Here is an 8,166-nt window from a genome sequence, read left to right as displayed (position 1 = left end):
TTTGTAACGCCCGAAAATATTTAATTTTAATTCGAGAATAATTAATTTGGGAATATTTAGAGTTTTGATTTAAATTCTAATATTCTTAAATTGATTAGGATTGAAATTGAATGAATTGAGGAATTAAGGACTGAATAGCAATTATTGATTAGTTTAGGGACTAAAGTGCAAATTCTATTAAACTTATCAGAATTTGATTGAGGACTCAGCATGCACGTGCCATTGAATGAAATTTCATCAGATTTCTCAAATTTGGAAAGGAAGGAACCGAGAGCAAGAGCAAAACAGAATTTCCAAGTTCAATCTTCATCTTCAAATCCTTATATCTTGAGCTACGATTATCCGATTTCGATTCCGAAAGATGTTTTGGAATCCTCTAGACAAGACCTTCAATTTGATGTAAGTTTCTTCTTTGTTCATCAGGGTTTGAGATTTCGAAAATGACAGATATCAGAATTATGGTTGAATTGGTGTTGTTGAGCTTCTATCTTGTTGAATCTTGAAGGTTGATTGAAGATTGAGTTGTATATTATGTTCTTGTGATTCTCAGTTATGATTCAATCCATATACCTGCTGATATGTTGGTTTATAGCTTGAACGTTTGATATGAATGTTAGACATGATATAGATATGTTCGGGAATCGCCGAAGTATTACCGATATGCCGTCGAACTCTTGAATTGAAGTGATTTGCTATGGTTCTTGAATTTAGATGTTACTAAAATGTTGGATGATGATTTATTGATGGTTATGCTATCATTTCAGTGGTTGAACAGGGCTTATCAACTCGAGAAGTCGACTCAAAAACCGATAGAAGATAGAACAATGTTGGTAGAGTTTGTCTTGAAGTTCTTGTTGAAGTTTGGATGGTTATTGAGCAGATTTTGAGTTGTGGTTGGTAATTGATCTTGGACAGAGTTGGACAAGCTAGAAGACATCCTAAACATCACATTTGAAAGGTAAAAGTGGACTACTATTTGATTGGGATTACAACTCGAGATGGTTTGTATCGAGTTCCCTCAATTCACATACTTGTTTGCTCAAGTGCTCTTATGTGCTTTACCTTGATTGATTGAATAGGTTTTTGATATAATGAATGCTCTGATTATGATATATGTTGCATTCATCTTGATGACCTATTCCTTGAGTTTGTAATGAACGAAAACGTTCGAATAGTCGATTTGAGGGATTGTATATGTATGACCTGGGTAGTTGTTTTAGCCTAGCGTCTGATCTACATATGTAATGGCTTCAAAGTCTAGAGAAGCAAGATAGTAGCCCCACCTCGATAGGGTGTGTCGGTGGATTAGCTATGATATCTTCTTCTCGGGATCCCAACCGATGAATGACAAAATGAACCTTGTTTTGAAAACATGCATTGTACTTACCTTTATATCATGATTTTGATATATATTGATTATGCATGTTTAGTTGCTTTTACTGGGAAATCTATTTCTCATCGGAGTTATCCGGCTATTGTTTTGTTGTATGTGTCATTGCAATAGGAGGGAGTGGAACCGGGCAAAGGCGGACTTAAAGAACAAGGGATGAATCGAATATAGCGTGATGATCCGAGTTAGAGTTGTATGAGCTGTCATGATGTATATTTGAGTCTTAAACATGATCATGTTAGAAGATACTTGTACCAAGACTTGTAGATGATTTAGTTGGGGTTTTGTTGATGTTTATAGGATTGAAATATGTTGTAAATCCTTGAATAAACATGATGTATCTTGATCTTGTTTATATTGCAATGTTCTTGCATGTTTATGAGCTTTATGGTTATGTTTAAGGCCTTAGAATGATCTATTCCTATCATTTATAGCATGTTGGAATGCATGTTAGATGTTGTGATTGATTAAACCATGTCTAGACTTTGGTAGAAAATGATTTTGAAACAAAGACCTTGCATGATCTCGTTTTGACAGCAAAAGAACTCTCATGTTTTGTTTCTGGAGATGGGCTCGCTCGATCGGTGATTTATCACGGATCGAGCGAGGCCCCTATTATTTGAACCCGAGAGTTGGGCACTTTGTGCTCGCTCGATCGGGGGTTTTTCCCCGATCGAGCGAGGTGCTCTGTTTTAAAAAAAAATTATTCCTTTATTTAGACATTGATACTTGTCTAGTATTGTTGATTAATTGATTATGAGCGATTAGAACTCGAGTCGTCACATTTTTTCAACACATTACATAGGATAATAGGTCTGAAATCTGTCCAGGCCAGAGAATTCAGGACCTTGGGAATAAGGATGATAGTCGTGGCAGTGACCAACCTCGGTAAGGAAGCACCCATCATAAATTATCGAACAGTGGCTAACAAATTTAATTTGATAATAGTCCAACAATGTTTGAAGAAACCTGCAGAATAACCGTCAGGGCCAGTTGCATTATCTGCATTCAAGGACTGTACACAGTCAAAAATCTCTTTCTCATTTATCTCTCCCAACAGGGAATTATTATCTTCCTCAATCACCAGAGCCGGGATGTGCCGCAAATCTGCTAAGTTTAGGACTGTGGGATCACCAGTGAGGAGTTTATATATATAAAAAAAAAAGACGCCTGAAGCTTGAATATCCAAATGATTGTCCAAGGCAATGCCATCCTCCCAAATACGGTAAATCTTGTTCCCCAATCTCCTTCTATTAAACATATTATGGAATAATTTAGTGTTCCGTTCCCTTTCTCTGTCCATTTGCAAGTTGCTTTTTGTTTCCAAAAAGCCTCTTCCATCGATAGACAAAGGGATAGATTATTCTGAGCTAAAGATAGATAAGCTCTGTTAACTTCTGAAGGCGCCTTATCAAACAACTCTTTTGCTTCGGCAACCAAAGTATCTAACGCCCAAACTTTGTCCACTACATTACCAAAGACATCTTTATTCCACCACTTCAAATGATGTTTCAAGCATTTCATCTTGATGAACATCCGAGAAAGACTTGTATCAGAGCAATGAAGGTGCCAATTCAGTCTCACAGTCTGAAGAAAATCCGGGTGAAGAGTCCACATAATTTGAAAACGGAATGAAGAGACGAGGTTAGGCAGAAAAGAAGCTGATATCTGAAACCGGCAATGATCTGAGGAGCCTCTATGAAGGTGTTCCACCTTGAAAGCATTAAAAACTCGTGCGCAGGCTGACGACATCAAAACTGTATCAAACCGCTTCCAAACCCTCATATTAGTCCAAGTGAATTTAGAGCTCACATATCCTGCCTCAATCAACCCAACTTACACAATAAATTCAGAAAAATCATGCATGTGAGGACCTGTATTCTAATCATCTAATCAAAATATATCATTCAATAATCGACAGAGAGTCCGGACCAAAAAGTTCAAGAAATTTTTTTAAAGGCATGCATGGACTCCATGCATCCTCCGTGCCCGGGTCCGTGCATTAATCTGTAGCCAATATTTTTGAGGTCACAAAAATTCACGGATCCCATGCACACATATGTGCACTGGTCCGTGCACCAAAATGCACAAAAATCCAACTCTCTGAAATATGCACAGACTCCGTGCACAGTCCGTGCACAGTCCGTGGCCAACATTATCATAAACTCCAAGTTTCTGCATCGAATGAAGACAAACGGACCCATGCACGGATGCATGTACGCGGTCAGTGCATGAACAAAATCCGAGAACTCAAAAATACGAGGGTACATGGACCCATACACGGACGTAGGCAAGGGTCCGGCCCTGTGATTTTTCTGAAGAAAAATAAAAGAACATACAACAGAGCATGTGTAGTAACCCAGAAACCATTTTAAGATAATAATATGTTAAACATGATTAAGGGTTGGTAATTAATCATTTTCGGAGTGTTATTGGACTTCGGAAGAGAATTTGAGCTTTTGACTTCGGGTCAGATCGGAAGCTCCGATCCCAGTTCGGAAGTTCCGATCCTGACCACTTCGGAAGCTGATCGGATGCATGGAGATCGGATGTTCCGATCGGGAACGGAAGTTCCGATCTCAGCCAGCCAGCAATGATCGATGACTCAGCTGTGAGTTTTGACAAGTGTTGATCGGGGGTTCGATCGGAAGTTCCGATCCCGGAACGGTGGTTCCGATCCCGATGTGTCGGACATGCACAGAATGAGCTGGAATCGGAAGCTCCGATCCCGAGATCGGTGGTTCCGATCATGGCCGAGATTTTGGCTATAAATAGGGGCTCATTTGATTCATTTTGAATTACGAATTTCTGAGTTTCCTTATTCAGTTATATAGTGTGAGATATACACTTGAGGGCCCTATCGGTTATAATCGAAGTTCTGGAATAACCAAGTTGTGGTTATAGTCATCTGGGACTAGCGTCTTCAAAGGGCTTACTACGGACGAAGGTATGGTCCGGGAATCTATTTAAGTTTTGGGAGTACTTATTAGCTTAGTTAAGGCTTATAGAACTTATGTAGTGATACGGTGAATTTTTGAATATAGGCTTGGAACCTAGGATCTACTTACTTGAACTAGCCTAGAGGTACGTACACATTGACTGAGATTGCCAGCGAGTATACATGTTTATATGTTGCATTTATTTGGCATTATTATATGGCATGATGTATGATTACCGCTTTCTATACTCATATATCATGTGCATATACACGTTGAGCCTATTCCTTGTTGTACCTGACTATAGAGCCGCTCAGCTCTATACTCGATAGTCTGTCACTGAGAGTACCGCGACGGCGGGGGCATTTATGTCTGTCTACTCTGGTGTACTAGACGAGTGTGGTTGCACCCAGAGGTTGATCCGTGCGGTGGCAGCACTCATGTGGCGCCGGTTCTGAGCATGACTTTTCGGATGATCTTTTACCAGTCATCACGTTGCATGCATTATATACATATGTTTACTCATGTCTATGTACTGGGCGTTAGCACTCACGTCCTAGTTGTTATCTTGGACACCCTATTCTATGGGGCAGGTCGCAGGATGGACGGAGCTGGTAGTTCAAGGCAGGACTAGGGAGCAGGAGCCTTGAAGAGTTTTTATACAGCATGATTTGTTAGCTGTATAATATTTTAAGAATTTCGATATGGTTGTATCACTACAGATTTAAGCCTGGATTATATTACTAAGCTGATATGTATTTTATGGTTTAGTTTCCGCACGTTTTTACTCTGTTAAGTATAATGCTGTATTAAGTTTAATGCATGCTATTAGTTTCCAGTTAGTAGGTGATTCCATGCAGGGTCACTACATTTTTGGTATCAGAGCATGCGTAGATTTTGGGATTAGTGCTTGGGATTTAGTTTAGTCTTGAGTAATTCTTGCGTATTTGGGATATTAATGTGCAATTTGTTTCAGGATATTGCTGACGAAAGTCACGGTAGTGTTGGCCAGGGAGGTGGTCATCATCATCGTCGCCATCATCATCATCAGGATGATCGTCATCGTCCTCATGAGGGTAGACGTCGCTATACGATTAACAAGTTTATGCAGGTAGGACCGAAACCCTTGGTGGGAGGCGAGAATCCTGAACAGGCGAGAGGCTGGATGTCTAAACTCGAGAGTACTTTCCGAGCTTTCGAGTGTACTGAGGAACAGAAATTGGAAGTACTAGAATTCGTTCTAGAGGATAGAGCACGTTTTTGGTGGGATGCCAAGGTTGCTCAGGCACGCACTGAGAGAGGACTGGTGACTTGGGATGATTTCTGTCGGGAGTTTCAGAAATTGTATTTTCCTCCGGTTGTTCGCCAAGCACGATCTATGGAGTTGCTTACTTTGCGGCAAGGATCAATGACTATTGATCAGTATCAGCAGCGATTTCTAGATCTGCTACCTTTCAGTCCTCATATCAATGCGAGTGATGCGTCGAAGTATGATATCTTTCTGCAAGGCCTGAACCAAGATATCTATGCACAGGTTGTCGTCTGTGATGACCCGGTATCCTATGAGACTTTGGTGAACCGTTGCCGTCTTGTGGAGACCAGCAACAGGCGTGGACAGCTGATGATGCCAGCACAGTCTAGTGGATTTGTTGAGCCTCGAGCTCAATCTGTTGTGCCATCTATGCCTACGTCTTCTTCTACTCCTACTACTTCGTCTGGTTCTCGTGGTTCACGAGGTACTTTACGCTTTGGGAAGAAGAAGAAGAAGGAGGAGTTTTGTAGCCACTGTGGTGGGAAGCATCCTGCAGCTTCATGTCGGAGAGCTACTGGGGCTTGTTATATTTGTGGTCAGCAGGGACATCTGCGGAGAGATTGTCCTCAGCGTATGGGTTCTGCTAGTGGATCGGGATCCCATGTTGGATCTCAGGCTTCTATTGTTCCACGTCAGCAGCCAGCACCACAGAGTTCTTCTGGTTTTCGTCCCCAGACTCAAGGGCAGGTGTTTGCTCTGTCTCAGGAGCAGGCTATTGAGGGAAGCGATCGCATGTTGGCAAGGTAACTTCTTGTTATGTGATATTCCTGCACTTGTATTAATTGATACTGGAGCATCGCATTCCTTTATTTCTAGTCGCTTCGTTAAGAGACATAGATTACCTTACGTATCATTAGATGTGGATTTAGTTGTATCTACTCCGTTAGAGCAGGAGGTAGTAACTAAGCGTCTAGTGATGGGTTGCCTTCTGGAATTTGAGGGTAATGTGTTATCGGCTAATTTGATGATATTAGCGATGACGGATTTTGACTGTATTTTGGGAATAGATATGCTGACTTTGTATCACGCTACTGTGGATTGTTATCAGCGTCTGGTACAGTTTCATCCCGTTGAGGGTGATAGCTGGTATTTTTATGGTGAGGGTGCGCGACCTCCGATGCCACTTGTTTCGGCTCTGAAGGCATGTCATGTCTTGGAGTCAGGTGGGGAGGGCTACATTATCTATGCGGTTGATATGTCCATGAGTAGTACGGGTATTGATCAGCTACCGGTTGTCAGCGAATTTCCTGACGTATTCCCTGATGAGATTCCTGGTTTTCCTCCGGTTCGAGAGGTTGAATTTGGTATTGATCTAGTACCAGGAACGACGCCTATATCCCGAGCACCTTATCGTTTGGCACCGTCAGAGATGAGGGAATTGAAACAGCAGTTACAGGATCTGCTTGATAAGGGATATATTCGTCCGAGTGTTTCTCCATGGGGAGCACCTGTTTTGTTTGTCAAGAAGAAGGATGGATCGATGCGATTATGTATTGATTACAGGCAGTTGAATCGTGTCACCATCAAGAATAAGTATCCTTTGCCGCGGATTGATGATCTGTTTGATCAACTACAGGGTACTTCTGTTTATTCGAAGATAGATCTGAGATCTGGATACCATCAGATGCGGGTACGAGACTCAGATATATCTACGACTGCTTTCAGGACCAGATACGCGCATTATGAGTTTCTGGTGATGCCATTCGGTTTGACGAATGCACCGGCAGTCTTTATGAATCTGATGAATCAAGTATTTCGAGAATATCTGGATAGATTTGTCATCGTCTTCATAGATGATATTCTTGTCTATTCTCATGACAAGGATGAGCATGCACAACATTTGAGGATTGTTCTTCAGACGTTACGAGATAGGCTGCTGTATGCGAAATTGAGCAAGTGTGAATTCTGGCTTGATCGGGTAGTGTTTCTCGGTCATGTGATTTCTAGTGAAGGGATATCTGTTGATCCTAGTAAGATAGAGGCAGTGCTGAACTGGTCTCGACCTACGACGGTTGCTGAGATTCGTAGTTTCTTGGGTCTAGCGGGATATTACCGTCGGTTCATCGAGAATTTTTCACAGTTGGCAAGGCCTTTGACTCAGCTTACTCGGAAAGATGTTACCTTCATTTGGTCCTCGGATTGTGAGGAGTCATTTCACGAGCTGCGGAGACGTCTTACTAATGCACCTGTGCTAACTCTACCTTCAGGGGGTTATGTTGTTTATACTGATGCCTCTGGTCAGGGGTTGGGATGTTTGTTGACACAGCATGGCCATGTTATTGCCTATGCTTCTCGACAGTTGAAGACGCATGAGAATAATTATCCAGTGCATGATCTCGAGTTGGCCGCCATTGTATTTGCGCTCAAGATTTGGAGACATTATCTTTATGGCGAGAAATTTGAGATATTTACGGATCACAAGAGTTTGAAGTATTTATTCATTCAGGCTGAGTTGAATATGCGACAGAGACGCTGGATGGATCTCCTGAAGGATTATGATTGTGAAATCAAGTATCATCCAGGTTCTG

General features: G+C 41.5%; 1 long non-coding RNA gene across 1 annotated transcript; it reads left to right on the top strand.

The window, feature by feature from the left end:
- Positions 1-268: 268 nt before the first annotated feature.
- Positions 269-1,615, top strand: LOC140873843 (uncharacterized). The gene is made up of 3 exons (XR_012148103.1): positions 269-399; positions 765-958; positions 1,505-1,615. It is a non-coding gene; the product is annotated as an uncharacterized lncRNA (long non-coding RNA).
- The last annotated feature ends 6,551 nt before the right edge of the window (positions 1,616-8,166 follow it).

This window comes from Henckelia pumila, unplaced genomic scaffold (genome assembly GCF_033568475.1).
Source record: "Henckelia pumila isolate YLH828 unplaced genomic scaffold, ASM3356847v2 CTG_80:::fragment_3, whole genome shotgun sequence".
NCBI lineage: Eukaryota > Viridiplantae > Streptophyta > Magnoliopsida > Lamiales > Gesneriaceae > Henckelia > Henckelia pumila.
The sequence above is the reverse complement of the archived record's forward strand: the minus strand, read 5'-3'. Positions and strand labels throughout refer to the sequence as shown.